Genomic DNA, 16424 nt, shown 5'->3' with positions numbered 1-16424 from the left:
CCCCCCAGACACCACCAACACGCTCTTATTAACCTTCTGGCTCCAGTCTATACCCATGGCATTCTACTCCTCCCCACTCACAGTCCAGCACTGTGGACTTCCACTACCCACCGCACTCAACACCCATCCCTCTGAAGTTTGGCCCTGCTGAAGTACAGTACCCGCTGCATTTTACTCCAAAGGAGAAGGTTGGATATGATCCCTGGACATACACAAATCTTTAGCTGTCCCGGGACTCCTCCTCCTCCTGGGACTGTCCCTTCCCCCATCCCTCATCCCTCATCCCCGCCACTGCTGATATTTTTTTTGGTTTGACTATCTCCTCTGGTTGGTGTTTTTTAATAAAATAATTGTGTTGGTTTGAAAGCAATCTTTATTCTATTAATTGAAAGCAAAAAGAGCCCTGCAAAGCAACATACAATTATGTTAAACCTTCATATTGCATCATCTGCACCAATCACCTCCTAGCATTACAAGCACTGCACTCCCGAGCATAGCAAGAAATATTAGTGGCTTTCAGCTTCAAGTCACTGCCTCAAGGCATCCCTGATCCTTATGGCCCCTCTAATGGCCCTGGTCTCTGGCTGTTCAAACTCAGCCTCCAGGCACTGTGCCTCTGCGGTCCAGCCCTGAGTGAAGCTTTCATCCTTCACTTCACAAATATTATGGAGCGTACATCATGCGGCTATAAGCATAGGAATATTGTCATTGGCCAGGTCCAGCTTCCCATATAGGCAGCACCAGCGGGCTTTTAAATGACCAAAAGCACACTCAACAGTCATTCTGCACTTGCTCTGCTTGTTGTTGAACCGCTCCTTGCTGCTGTCATGATCCACGGCATTAAGGGGTAGGTGCTGTCTCCCAGGATTACAATGAGCATTTTGACTTCCCCTACAGTGATCTTCTGGTCCGGGAAGAAAGTCCCTGCTTGCAGCTTCCTGAACAGGTGATGTTCCGAAAGATGTGTGCATCATACACCTTTCCAGACTGTCCCGTGTTCATATCTGTGAAACCTCCATGGTGATCCACAAGCGCCTGGAGAACCATTGAGAAATACCTCTTGTGATTAATGTACTCGGTGGCTAGGTGGTCTAGTGCCAGAATTGGAATATGCGTGCCATCTATCACCCCTCCGCAGTTAGGGAAGCTCATTTGTGCAAAGCCATCTACAATGTCACGCATGTTGCCCAGAGTCATTGTCTTTCAGAGCAGGATGTGATTAATGGCCCTGCAGCCTTCTGTCAACATGAGTCCAAGGGTAGACTTTCCCACTCTGAACTGGTTAGCGACCGATCGGTAGCAGTCTGGAGTAGCCAGCTTCCACAGTGCAATTGCCTCGCGCTTCCCAAATGGCAAGGCAGCTCTCATTCTCATGTCCTTGTGCCGCAGGGCTGGGCAAACTCATCACACAGTCCCATGAATGTGACTTTCCTCATCCAAAGTTCTGCAGCCACTGCTCGTCATCCCAGACATGCATAATGATGTGATCCCAACACTCAGTGCTTGTTTCCCGAGCCCCAAAGCAGCCTTCCACTATGATCAGCACCTCCATGAATCATAGAATCATAGAATATCGGGGTTGGAAGGGACCTCAGGAGGTCATCTAGTCTAACCCCATGCTCAAAGATCGACCTAATTCCCAACTAACTCATCCCAGCCAGAGCTTTGTCAAGCCTGACCTTAAAAATCTCTAAGGAAGGAGATTCCACCACCTCCCTAGGTAACGCATTCCAGTGCTTCACCACCCTCCTAGTGAAAAAGTTTTTCCTAATATCTAACCTAAACCTCCCCCACTGCAACTTGAGACCATTACTCCTTGTTCTGTCATCTGCTACAACTGAGAACAGTCTAGATTCATCATCTTTGGAACCCCCTTTCAGGTACTTGAAAGCAACTATCAAATCCCCCCTCATTCTTCTCTTCTGCAGACAACAATCCCAGTTCCCTCAGCCTCTCCTCATAAGTCATGTGCTCCAGCCCCCTAATCATTTTTGTTCCCCTCTGCTGGACTCTTTCCAATTTGTCCACATCCTTCTTGTAGTGTGGGGTCCAAAACTGGACACAGTACTCCAGATGAGGCCTCACCAATGCTGAATAGAGGGGAATGATCACATCCCTCGATCTGCTGGCAATGCTCCTACGGATACAGCCCAAAATGCCGTTAGCCTTCTTGGCAACAAGAGCACACTGTTGACTCATATCCAGCTTCTCATCCACTGTAACCCCTAGGTCCTTTTCTGCAGAACTGCTGCCTAGCCATCCGGTCCCTAGTCTGTAGCAGTGCATGGGATTCTTCCGTCATAAGTGCAGGACTCTGCACTTGTCCTTGTTGAACCTCATCAGATTTCCTTTGGCCCAATCCTCTAATTTGTCTAGGTCCTTCTGTATCCTATCCCTACCCTCCAGTGTCTCTACCACTCCTCCCAGTTTAGTGTCATCTGCAAATTTGCTGAGGGTGCAATCCATGCCATCCTTCAGATCATTAATGAAGATATTGAACAAAACCAGCCCCATGACTGACACTTGGGGAACTCTGCTTGATACCGGCTGCCAACTAGACATGGAGTCATTGATCACCCATTGAGCCCAATGATCTGGGAGAGCAGCCTGAGGCAGAAGCCTCCAGCTGGCACGATATACCAGGCAGGACTGAATCTCCATTAGATGAAACTTAAAGAAGAGAATGACCTGGAGTCATTCCCATTTTTGTCCAGGTGCCCCCGACCAACCTAACCGAGGTCGGCCAGGAGCACCCACGGGATGACGACGATGGCCAGCAGTCGTATTGTACTGTCTGCCATCTGCAGGGCAAGGCAAGGGGATGCTGCTGTGTAGCACTGCAGTACTGCGTCTGCCAGCAGCACCCAGGAGACATACGGTGATAGTGACCTGAGTGGGCTCCATGCTTGCCGTGGTATGTCGTCTGCATGGGTAACCCAGGAAAAAAAGCGAGAAAGGATTTTTTGCCGTTGCTTTCATGGAGGGAGTGGGGGGGGGGGGCTGACAACATGTACCCAGAACCACCCGCGACAATGTTTTTGCCCCATCAGGCATTGGGAGCGCAACCCAGAATTCCAATGGGTGGCAGAGACTGTGGGAAGAGTACAGTAAGCCAAACCTGTAAGCCATGTCATCAGTCGCCCTTCCCTCAGTGAGAGCAACGGCTGAGAATTGTTTTGTGCCTTTTTTCTGCGCAGACGCCATACCACGGCAAGCATGGAGCTCGCTCAGATCGCCGCAGCAGTTATGAGCACTGTAAACACCACACGCATTATCCTGCAGTGTATGCAGCACCAGAAACTGCAAAAGAAGGTGAGGAGGCGACAGCAGCGTGGTGACAAGAGTGATGAGGACATGGACACGGACTTCTCTCAGAGCATGGTACTCGGCAATTTGGCCATCCTGGTGGCAATGAGGCAGGCTCATGCCATGGAATGCCAATTCTGGGCCCGGGAAACAAGCACAGACTGGTGGGACCGCATAGTGTTGCAGGTCTGGGATGATGCCCAGTGGCTGCGAAACTTTCGCATGCGTAAGGACACTTTCATGGAACTTTGTGACTTGCTTTCCCCTGCCCTGAAGAGCAAGAATACCAAGATGAGAGCAGCCCTCACAGTTTATAAGCGAGTGATGATAGCCCTCTGGAAGCTTGCAACGCCAGACAGCTACAGGTCAGTTGGGAATCAATTTGGAGTGGGCAAATCTACTGTTGGGGCTGCTGTGATCCAAGTAGCCAACACAATCTCTGAGCTGCTGCTATCAAGGATAGTGACTCTAGGAAATGTGCAGGTCATAGTGGATGGCTTTGCTGCAATGGGATTCCCTAATTGTGGTGCGGCGATAGACGGAACGTATATCCCTATCTTGGCACCGGACCACCAAGGCAGCTAGTACATAAACCGAAAGGGGTACTTTTCAATGGTGCTCCAAGCACTGGTGGATCACAAGGGACGTTTCACCAACATCAAAGTGGGATGGCCGGGAAAGGTACATGATGCTCGCATCTTCAGGAACTCTGGTCTGTTTGAACAGCTGGAGAAAGTGACTTACTTTCCAGACCAGAAAATAACCAATGGGGATGTTGAAATGCCTATAGTTATCCTTGGGGACCCAGCCTACCCCTTAATGCCATGGCTCATGAAGCCATACACAGGCACCCTGGACAGTAGTCAGAGCTGTTCAACTATAGGCTGAGCAAGTGCAGAATGGTGGTAGAATGTGCCTTTGAATGTTTAAAAGTGCGCTGGTGCAGTTTACTAACTTGGTTAGACCTTAGCGAAACCAATATTCCAATTGTTATTGCCACTTGCTGTGTGCTCCACAATACCTGTGAGAGTAAGGGGAGACATTTATGGTGGGGTGGGAGGTTGAGGCAAATCGCCTGGCCGCTGATTATGCACAGCCAGACACCAGGGCGGTTAGAAGAGCACAGCAGGGCATGCTGCGCATCAGAGAAGCTTGAAAACGAGTTTCATGACTGGCCAGGCTACGGTGTGAAAGTTCTGTTTGTTTCTCCTTGATGAAAACCCACCCCCTTGGTTCACTCTATTTCCCTGTAAGCCAAATGCCCTCCCCTCCCCCCTTTGATCACCGTTTGCAGAGGCAATAAAGTCACTGCTGTTTCAAATTCATACATTCTTTATTAATTCGTCACACAAATGGAGGAATAACTGCCAAGGTAGCCCGGGAGGGGTGGGGGAGAAGCGAAGCACCGGGTGGTGTGGTGGAGGTGGGGAGGAGGGGAGGACAAAGCTACACTGCACTTCAAAACTTATTTATTGAATGCCAGCTTTCTGTTGCTTCGGCAGTCCTCTGTGGTGGAGTGGTTGGGCGCCCGGAGGCCCCCCCCACCGTGTTCTTGGGCATCTGGGTGAAGAGGCTATGGAACTTGGGGAGGAGGGCGGTTGGTTACACAGGGGCTGCAGCGGTGGTCTCTGCTCCTGCTGCCTGTCCTGCACCTCAGCAATACGCTGGAGAATATCAGTTTGATCTTCCAGTAGTCTGAGCATTGCTTCCTGCCTCCTTTCATCACGCTGAGGCCATCTCTCCTCGTGCTCATTTTGTGCTTTCCTGCACTCTGACATTGTCTGCCTCCACGCACTCCGCTGGGCTCTTTCAGTGTGGGAGGACTGCATGAGCTCAGAGAACATTTCATCGCGAGTGCATTTTTTTCGCCTTCTAATCTTTGCTAGCCTCTGGGATGGAGATGATACGGGGAGCGTTGAAACATTTGCAGCTGTGGGAGGAAAAGAAAGGGAGAGTCGTATTTAAAAATACACATTTTAGAGAACAATGGGTAGACTCTTTCACGGTATGTTAGCAACAAGAAGAAAGTCAAGGAAAGTGTGGGCCCCTTACTGAATGAGGGAGGCAACTTAGTGACAGAGGCTGTGGAAAAAGCTAATGTACTCAATGTTTTTTTTGCCTCTGTCTTCACAAACAAGGTCGGCTCCCAGATTGCTGCACTGGGCAGCACAGTAGGGGGAGGAGGTGACCAGCTGTCTGTGGAGAAAGAAGTGATTCGGGACTATTTAGAAAAACTGGACAAGCACAAGTCCATGGGGATGGATGCACTGCATCCGAGGGTGCTAAAAGAGTTGGCAGATGTGATTGCAGAGCCATTGGCCATTATCTTTGAAAACTCATGGCGATCGGGGGAGGTCCCAGATGACTGGAAAAAGGCTAATGTAGTGCCCATCTTTAAAAAAGGGAAGAAGGAGGATCCGGGGAACTACAGGCCAGTCAGCCTCACCTCAGTCCCTGGAAAAATCATGGAGCAGGTCCTGAAGGAATCAATTCTGAAGCACTTAGAGGAGAGGAAAGTGATCAGGAACAGTCAGCGTGGATTCACCAAGGGCAAGTCATGCCTGACTAACCTAATTGCCTTCTATGAGGAGATAACTGGGTCTGTGGATGAGGAAAAAGCAGTGGATGTGTTATTCCTTGACTTTAGCAAAGCTTTTGATATGGTCTCCCACAGTATTCTTGCTGGCAACTTAAAGAAGTATGGGCTGGATGAATGGACTATAAGGTGGATAGAAAGCTGACTAGATTATCGGGCTCAGCGGGTAGCGATCAATGGCTCCATGTCTAGTTGGCAGCCGGTATCAAGCAGAGTGCCCCAAGGGTCGGTCCTGGGGCCGGTTTTGTTCAATATCTTCATTAATGATCTGGAGGATGGCGTGAACTGCTCCCTCAGCAAGTTTGCAGATGACACTAAACTGGGAGGAGCGGTAGATACGCTGGAGGGTAGTGATAGGATACAGAGGGACCTAGACAAATTAGAGGATTGGGCCAAAAGAACCTGATGAGGTTCAACAAGGACAAGTGCAGAGTCCTGCACTTAGGATGGAAGAATCCCATGCACTGCTACAGACTAGGGACCGGATGGCTAGGCAGCAATTCCGCAGAAAAGGACCTAGGGGTTACAATGGACGAGAAGCTGGACATGAGTCAACAGTGTGCTCTTGTTACCAAGAAGGCTAACGGCATTTTGGGCTGTATAAGTAGGGGCATTGCCAGCAGATCGAGGGATGTGATCATTCCCCTCTATTCGACATTGGTGAGGCCTCATCTGGTGTACTGTGTCCAGTTTTGGACCCCACACTACAAGAAGGATGTGGACAAATTGGAAAGAGTCCAGTGGAGGGCATCAAAAATGATTAGGGGGCTGGAGCACATGACTTAGGAGGAGAGGCTGAGGGAACTGGGATTATTTAGTCTGCAGAAGAGAAGAATGAGGGGGGATTTGATAGCTGCTTTCAAGTACCTGAAAGGGGGTTCCAAAGAGGATGGATTTAGACTGTTCTCAGTGGTAGCAGATTACAGAACAAGGAGTAATAGTCTCAAGTTGCAGTGGGGGAGGCTTAGGTTGAATATTAGGAAAAAAATTTCACTAGGAGGGTGGTGAAGCACTGGAATGCGTTACCTAGGGAGGTGGTGGAATCTCCTTCCTTAGAGGTTTTTAAGGTCAGGCTTGACAAAGCCCTGGCTGGGATGATTTAGTTGAGAATTGGTCCTGCTTTGAGCAGGGGATTGGACTAGATGACCTCCTTAGGTCCCTTCCAACCCTGATATTCTATGATTCTATGATTCTATGAACCAAGGTGTTAACATTACATAGCATGTGTGCTTTCTTTACAAGGTCGCATTTTGCCTCTTATATTAAGGGCCTGCTGGTTTGGTGTGAGAGATCACACACGCAGGGCCGGCGGGCAGCAGAATTCGGCTTACAGGCAGACATGGTAAGCCCCAGTCTTTTGGCTTCTTTAACCTTCATAACATGTGGGAATGGTTTCAAACAGCAGCACCCTCATGTCCCATACCAAGCATCCGTTGGGTTGGCCATTTAAAAGGAGAGGCTGGGGTTTTCGGGTTAACATGCAGCACAAACCCAACTAAACCCCTCCACCCCACCCTATTCTCTGGGATGATCGCTTCACCGCTCCCTGCACTGCGTGGCACACAGCAGGGATGATTTCTGTTCAGCCACAGGCAAACAGCCCAGCAGGAACGGCCACCTCTGAATATCCCCTTAATAAAAGTCCCCTATTTCAACCAGGTGACCATGAATGATATCACTCTCCTGAGGATAACACAGAGAGATAAAGAACGGATGTTGCTTGAATGCCAGCAAACACCGGGACCATACGCTGCAATGCTTTGTTATTCAATGATTCCAGACTACGTGCTACTGGCCTGGAGTGGTAATGGAGGATGTAATAAGGCTGCCCTCCCCAGAAACCTTTTGCAAAGGCTTTCGGAGTATATCCAGGAGAGCTTCATTGAGATATCCCTGGAGGATTTACGCTCCATCCCCATACAGGTTAACAGACTTTTCCAGTAGCTGTACTGGCCGCGAGTGCATCCCAAGTCTTCAGGGCAAATTAATCATTAAACATGCTTGCTTTTAAACCATGTACAATATTTACAAAGGTACACTCACCAGAGGTCCCTTCTTCGCCTTCTAGGTCTGGGAGCCCACCTTCGGTGGGGTTGGGAGGGTACTAGATCCAGGGTGAAAAACAGTTCCTGGCTGTCGGGGAAAATGGTTTCTCCGCTTGCTTGCTGTGTGCTATCTTCAACCTCCTCCTCCTCATCATCTTCCTCGTCCCCAAAATCCTCACCCTGTTGCATGACAATCCATTGACAGAGTCCACACACAGGGCTGGGGTAGTTGTAGGGGCACCCCCTAGAATGGCATGCAGCTCATCATAGAAGGGGCATGTCTGGGGCTCTGACCCAGAGCGGCCGTTTGCCTCTCTAGTTTTTTGGTAGGCTTGCCTGAGCTCCTTAAGTTTCACGTGGCACTGTTGTGGGTCCCTGTTATAGCCTATGTCCTTCAAGCCCTTGGAGATTTTTTCAAATGTTTTGGCATTTCATCTTTTGGAACGGAGTTCTGATAGCATGGATTCGTCTCCCCATATAGCGATCAGATCCAGTACCTCCCGTTCGGTACATGCTGGAGCTCTTTTGCGATTCTGGGACTCCATGGTCACCTGTGCTGATCAGCTCGCCACGGAGGCCAAACAGGAAATGAAATTCAAAAGTTCACTGGGCTTTTCCTGTCCACCTGGCCAGTGCATCTGAGTTGAGAGTGCTGTCCAAAGCGGTCACAATGGAGCACTCTGGGATAGCTCCCGGAGGCCAATACTGTTGAATTGCATCCACACTACTCCAAATTCGACCCAGCAGGGTTGATTTCAGCACTAATCCCCTCATCGGGAAGGAGTACAGAAATCGATTTTAAGAGCCCTTTAAGTCGACAAAAATGGCTTTGTCATGTGGGTGGGTGCAGAGTTAAATCGATCTAACGCTGCTAAATTCGACCTAAACTTGTAGTGTAGACCAGGGCCAAGTCTCTGTTATTGCCACAAAGAATCTCGTGTCGTAGCTACTATGCGTGGCAAGATCAATGTCGCACTCCTCTTGCATTTGTAGTTTAAGGAATAACTCCACTGCCACTTGTGACGTGTTGGTCAGAGTGAGCGGCATACTGATCAACAGTTTGGGATCCATTCCTGCAGCCCGAAGAGGCAGGGTGCACAGTACACAAATTGTTGAAAGATGGCGCCAAATGCGGACGGAAGCACAGGGATTGATGGGATGTGAAGCAATGCATCATGGGGCATTGGGACAGGACCCAGGATGCCCCGTGACCCCCTCCGCCTTCCCACAACTCTTAGCAGCAGAAGAGAAAGAGGTGCTCTTTGGGCTAGCTGCCCAGAGTGCACTTCTTCGAATACCACTGCAAGTGCCGCAAGTGTGAACATGCTATTGCACAGGCAGCTGACAGTGTGAACACACAACAGCGGTTTCCCTTCAATGTTTTCTGAGCAGCGCTGCAACTCCCGGCGCTGTAACTCTGCCAGTGTAAACATGCCCACATTCTCTGAATCTTGAGAAGTGAAAAAGCAAGATGGCCATCCCACCCTGTAGGCTTCTATTCATCTGCTGCCCTTGAATATAGGGTGTATGAGTCACACTGAAATGGTGATTAAACACCCCCTTACCTCGGCCCCTCATTTGTATCAGATATCAGCTCTTCTGCCAGCTACAGCCCTTGCCCAGAAGTTTTTATCTAGCCTTATCAAGCCCTTTGATAACTGTGTGCATTAGTTCCAAGGTTACAGCTCACTACACACATACTGTGGGTTCCAGAACATTATGGTTTTGCTTCCCCTTCTTTAAAACAAAAAGAAGGATTTATGCTTTTATTTGTCTGTTTTCCCTCACTAGGGGGAAGGTTACACAAAAGAGAGACGTGGGGGGTTGCTCACAACTATGGTAATGGCTCACAGGGAAAACTTCCTGCTTAGAATATGAATTCAAATCTATTCTTCATGCATGGAAGGGTATGAACCCCTGGACTGAAAGAACATAAAGATCCTTCTAGAATAAGATTGGGAACCCATTAGAAGATTGGGGAGCAGTGGGTAGAAGAGGTCTAACTGTCTCTGCTGCCCCATCCTTTTTCTCTTTGTTCTCTCCCACCCACCACACACATACTTGTTTCTTTATTTTCCCTGCATCTCCTCAAAGGATTGGCTCCCTCAGGGATACACTTAGTGGATTTGAGAGAATTTCTTCAGGAGCATGTCTGCTCTAATCCTTTTCTGACTGGTTCCTGTTGAAATGTGCCACAGACTGACAGCGTGGTGACTGCCCCTGGCATATGTCCCTGAGGTGGATGGGAAGAGGCTGAATTGAAGCCAGGAACACATGGCTGGCTCCCAAACACCAGGTTAAAAGCACCCGGACTGATTTTGCTGACCCCTAAGACCAAATTGATGTGTGAGCTATAAGCAATGTCACTTGAGGTAAACACTCCAACAGGACTTCCAAATTCAGTCTGTTCTCATGTCTGAACTGAGTTTAATAAGTCAAAGCTCTCAATTGCCAAGATAAATGAGACAGAGACAGTTCCCATCACCATTATTTGCTCTCTGCATTTCCATTTCTGTAGTTCCTCCATCCCCGTTCCTCTACCCCTGCCCACACACAGCTCTGCAGCTCTCAGCCCCTCAATCCTGACGCCTTGTTATTCCAGTGCTAGCCCTCAAAGCTCTACCAATGCATCTCAATCTGGACCTGACAGAAGGCTGTCCACATTATCCAGCAGGTGGCTCTCCATCTTGGGTCTGAGATATTCTCAACATCCTCCTCCCCTTTGCAGCAGCTGCAGTCTCTCAGCTCATGCTAGTTAATCTTTAGCAGCTTCAGTTTTATGAGCTCTGCAGAGAAAGCTTTTTTTACAACCTTAGCTGGTAATGTGGTGACAAAGCTTCATCCAATGCTGCAGCCTCAGTTCTGTCTGTCTGCCCACATCTTTCCCCTTCCTCAACTCCTCTGAGATTCCCACTCCTCCCTGAAAGCCCAAAAGCTGGGAGAGGGTCCCACCAACGTCATGCTCTGTCTCACAGTCATCCCCTTATCTGTGGCCAGTGACAGCTTTCACAGGAGAAAAGGTTATCACCACGAGAGAATTGCTTTGGCCTCACCCATAATGGATTTATTACACTGGCTGCTTGCTCTTCTCTCTATCACTTGTTTCTCATTTCCTGTCACATCATCACTGTGGATCATATTGTGGGAAGCAGGAGAGAGACTCCAGCCCCCTAAGTCTGTGATACATTTGCTGCAGTGAGGTGTGTATCTGTGTGCATGAGGCCTGGTCAGCACTTTTAAAAAGTTTTACTGACATAAGTGTGGTAAGTGGTGTGATTTTTTTAACCAACGTAACTAGACCAGCCAAACCCTAGCATAGATGCAGTAATTCCAGTATAGTTTATTTTGTCCTGCTGAACTGGAATAAGCATTTTTATACCAGAATAAATGTGTCCACAGGTGGGTGGGTAATATCTTATATTGGACCAACAGAAGCTTTTGAGTTTACAAGACAGAACAAGGAGCAATGGTCTCAAGTTGCAGTGGGGGAGGTCTAGGTTGGATATTAGGAAACACTATTTCACTAGGAGGGTGGTGAAGCACTGGAATCAGATACCTAGGTTGGTGGTGGAATCTGCTTCCTTAGAGGTTTTTAAGGCCTGGTTTGACAAAGCCCTGGCTGGGATGATTTAATTGGTGTTGGTCCTGCTTTGAGCAGGGGATTGGACTAGATGACTTCCTGAGGTCTCTTCCAACCCTCATATTCTATGATTCTATGATTCTGTGACAGAGCTTACCTTGTCTCTCTAAAAAACCACATCTCCTACCCAACATGGCTATGATTACAAAAACCCTCAGTGTAGATGCAGCTATGTCAACAAAGTGCTTCTGCCAGCATACCTACCATTGTTCAGGGAGGTGGTGTGACTATGTGTTGACATATGCTGTGTCTACACAAGGGGGCTCTGCCAATATAGCTGTATCTGCAAAGCTTGTGTAGTTTACACTAGCCCTAAATGCATGTAAAAAAGAGCGAGAGATAGCGCAGGGGTGGGCAAACTTTTTGGCCCGAGGGCCACATCGGGGAATAGAAATTGTATGGCCGGCCATGAATGGTCACAAAATTGGGGTTGGGGTGTGGGAGGGGGTGCGGGCTCTGGGGTGGGGTTGGGGATGAGGAGTTTGGAGTGTAGGAGGGTGCTCTGGACTGGGATCGAGGGGTTTGGAGAGGGGGAGGAGGATCAGGGCTGGGGCAGGGGGTTGGGGCATGGGGAGAGGCTCAGGGAGTGCAGGCTCCGAGCAGCACTTACCTCAAGCAGCTCCCGGAAGCAGTGGCATGTCCCTTTTCTGGCTCCTATGCGGATGCGCGGCCAGGTGGCTCTGCATGCTGCCCCATACGCAGGCACCGCCCCTGCAGCTCCCAATGGAGCACGTAAGAGCTGGAGCAGGGCCATGCCACGGCTTCCGGGAGCCGCGTGGTGTGGCCCTGATCCTGCGCCCCATCTGGAGCACTGGAGCGGGGCTGAGCCACATGATGCGGCCCTGACACAGTGCCTCAGCCGGAGCGGGACTGAGCCGCGTAGTGCGGCCCCAACCCAGCGTCCTGGCTGGAGCACCGGAGTGGGGCTGAGCCACATGGTGCGGCCCCGACACAGTGCCTCAGCCGGAGCGGGACTGAGACGCGTGGTGTGGCCCTGACCCAGTGCCCCAGCTGGAGCACTGGAGCGGGGACCGGTTTAAAATGGCTCTGTAGTTTGCCCACCCCTGCCCTAAAGAATTGTTTTCCACACTTCTGAAAACTGAAATCAAACCAATCACACACCCCTGCAGCCCCACCAGATGTGGTTCAAAACCTACACATCTTCAGGTTCACCCTGTTGTAGCTGGACAATTAGCAATTCCAGAGTCTGGCATGTACGTCAGATCTACTGCACTGTAAAAAGGATTTTTTCTGAATCGTGTCTCCTTTGAAACAGAGAGCATTGGGTAGTGACCCAGTAAGGGGTGGTCTTTCAGTCTGAGTTAGTACTGACTCCATTGCTCTACTTGTGTAACCTAACTCTAATGTGTATATAGGATTCATGGTGGAATGTTGTGTTATAAAGATTTGATCAGCATGGGTCTGGGATGGCAGCATTACCCAACTGCGAAAGGTGCTGCATTGATGGCCCTGGAGACTGAAGTATCCCCACAACAGGTACACAGCTGGCAGTATCACAAGTTTGCACATGTGTCTCTAAGGAAACCAGTCTCTAGGGATGAGTCTGCATGCCCCAGTCAGTCTATGAGCCATTGCTGAGAATACCTGTAAGGGAAGCAATTGAGATGCTGCTGTTTGGAATGTTGATACCTGTCCTACTAGGAAATGGACAAAGACCCACCAAACTCATTTCAAATAGCTCACTGAGCAGGTGTCAGATGGAAACAATTTTCATTCACTACCGAGTTAGGCTGGATTTGGACTAGTAACCTAGAGTTGAAAGGCTTTCTAGCCTATCACATGATCCCGAGCCAGGTCCTCTCCCAGCCAGATGCCACGTGTTCATTGCATTCTCCTACACCCCTTATTTCGCTCCCCTTTTAAACTCCAATTCCATTCTCCTCTCCCTCACCAGCGTCACTAATGTCCCCTTCCTGACTAAAGCAAAGGGCTTTTTGCTATGCTTATCCCTCTGGATCTGCCTGCTGCCTTTGTCAAGCTCTCTCCTCCCATGCTGTTTCCTCTGGGTTTATGTGGTTCTCTACGCTCCTGGTTCTCCCCCTGATTTACTGACCCCTCCTTCAGTATCTCCTTTCTCCTCATCATTCCCTACTGGTATTTCCCTAGTTTTGGTCCCCAGACTCCCTTTTTTTTTTGACAGTTTCAGCATAACTGCACCTGTATTCCCCCTCCATGGTTCACCAAATGCACCTCCTGGCTCCCAGCTGTCACCTCTCTTGGGTGAAAATCCGCATCTCACTCCCTCCTGACTGGGGTTTTAAGGCTGCACAGCTCCCTGGATTACACAGTAATGTCACCAGCAAGCCAGATTGCCTAAACAGGCCAACACCTGTACTTTGCCTTCTCCCCAAAGGCTATGACCAGTGTATTGCCGGCAGTTATAAATTATCACACCGCTCCTTCTAAGCAAGCACATTTACTCTGAATGTAAAAGCATTACAGAGAAAACATAGTAAAACAATAAAGGAACATACACACATGCTAAAAAGCTCAGAAGGGGTCACCCCTCAGCCTTATGGGGCCCAAGTAGGACAAGTCCTTCCAACCCTTCCGCAAGGATTGGATTCCCCTTGATCTGACGATCCTGCACATTTGCTGGATCAGAAAGAAGGCCCTGAGTCAGTTCAAACTCAGGGTATTTATCCAAAAGTTCTTCCTTTGCCTATTGATCTCTGGAGAATCCAGTCTGAATTAGTACATGCGAGTGGTGGTACCTTTTTGGATGTTTCTTCTCATCCTTTTGTCACTTTTGGTTTCAGTCCTCAGATCTTTTTTCTCCCTTAACATCCTCTCTCCTGCTGACCCCATCTACTCCCATAGCGCTTATCTAGCTACATAGCTAACATCTCTAGGTATATGATTCTTCAAATCTGCTCCACTACCCTCTCTTTTGCTCTGTTCAGTCTGGTGTCTTCTCTGACCTTTCCTCCTGGACACCTTGCTGCCATCCCAGGCTCTCCATAACAGAATGCCTTATCTTTCCACCTCCTGCCTTGTCTCCCATCTCTGATAACTCCACTGTCTTTTCAGCCTCATCTTTGACTCATCCTTCATCTCTCCACCTCCAGTCTCTCTCACTATGTCCAGTCATCCCTCTTTAATACCATTTCATATGTATGTAATATCACACAGCCTTTCCTTGCTATGCCCTGCTGAAACCCTTGTCTATACTCTGACCATGCCTTTCTTTCATTACGGTAACTTTCTTCTCACTTTTCCCCTTCCTCTGCTCGACTCTGTCCAAAGTGGTACTAACATTGTCTGATCCAAAGCTCTGATTTCATCACCCATCTCCTTGAACTCTTCCTTGACTTCCTGTCTCATAATGCATCAAATTCAAGCACCTCATCCTCACCTTCATAATCTTACATCCACCAGTGTCTATCGCCCACATCTCCCTTGCTTTCTGTGTTTATATCTATCTTTCTTCCTGTAGTACAGTCCACTTTAATTTCTTCATATTCTTCCTCTCGCTTCCTCCAGTCCTTCTAGTCCTCTCTCCTTATTTGACTCTGCCTACTCTCAGCTTTGTGCCTTCTGTCATGTTGCCTGTAATTGTGGGATAGTCTCCCCTTTGTTGTCTACCAGTTTCTCTCTCTCCTTCAAATCCCACCGCTTCCTTCCCTCTCACTGATAATCTCCACAGCTTCTCTTTCTTCACATATCTTGTCTTTGTATTGCATGTATTAGGATCTGAATGGAGCAAGGAAAGTGCCTTGCTCTGTGTGTATGTAAAGCTCTGTCTACCTTGCTGGCACTCTGTACAAGTTGTTTTGCATAATAGTAACTCTGCCTCTTCAAATTCTTCCCTCATCTCCCTGAAGTTTTAACTCAATATAGGATTCTTCATCACCCTTTGCTCTCTAAGCTGTTGTGTAGCATTGCTGAATGACCCACTAAACAGCTGCCATGTTTCATCTGGGAGGTGGCTGCATTCTAATGGGAGGTCCTGAGATTCTTATACACAGAGATTGTAAAACGCTCTAGGGTCTTTTAGAATGAAAGTGCTAGAGAAATGTATGAGGTTGTTATTCCTCTAATCCCTGGTTTGAACAGACGGCTCAGAATCTGGTGTCTGATAACTGTATGGGCAGGGCACAGTGGGTAGTATTAGTCCTGCCCCTGGTGATTGATAGCACTGGGATTTGAGGTAATAAATCTCCTCCAGGACAGGGCTGTGAGAGAGGTGCTAGTACCCAAGGTCGGTCTAGATAGCGCCCCCTCCTCTCACTCTCCTTGAGTGAGAACCTGGGAGGGGAAGTCTCACTGTTTTCATCATAAAGGTGGCAGGTGGGGAGGGTTTGGGTGGGTGAGTGGGTGGGAGACTAAGAACTATATTACAGCAGGTCTAAATAGGTGACTGCAGCATCCTGAGAGACAGAAGAAGGGAGTGTTGGACTGGAGTGAGAGACTGGGGATCAGGCAAGAACGTGGGGCTTGAGAGAGAGCTGGTGAGGGAAGGAGAGAGAGAGAGATGGCTGACAGGAGGAGATTCCCATCTCATGTGAGTGTTCCCTCCATTTCTCTTCCTTTCTGTTTTATGCTGTTTTAAATAAAAATAGAGTACGAGGCCATGCTGAGATGGGGGTTTGCAACCTGAGGGGAGTGCCAGGAGCACTGTGCTTTGGGGGAATCCAGAGCTGTCCTCCCAATGCTGCCAGGCATGCAGAGGGGCCATGCCTGTGTGGGGTTGAGGCATATTAGAACAGAGAATAGAAATTTTTTCTCATTTTTTCAGAGAATAGAAATTTCACCAAAAATGCATGTTTTCAGGGCTCTGAAACATTTCATGAATTGGATCAAACTGGACAAAACC

The sequence above is a fragment of the Trachemys scripta genome, chromosome 1, assembly GCF_013100865.1.
Source record: "Trachemys scripta elegans isolate TJP31775 chromosome 1, CAS_Tse_1.0, whole genome shotgun sequence".
Classification (NCBI taxonomy): domain Eukaryota; kingdom Metazoa; phylum Chordata; order Testudines; family Emydidae; genus Trachemys; species Trachemys scripta.
The sequence above is the reverse complement of the archived record's forward strand: the minus strand, read 5'-3'. Positions refer to the sequence as shown.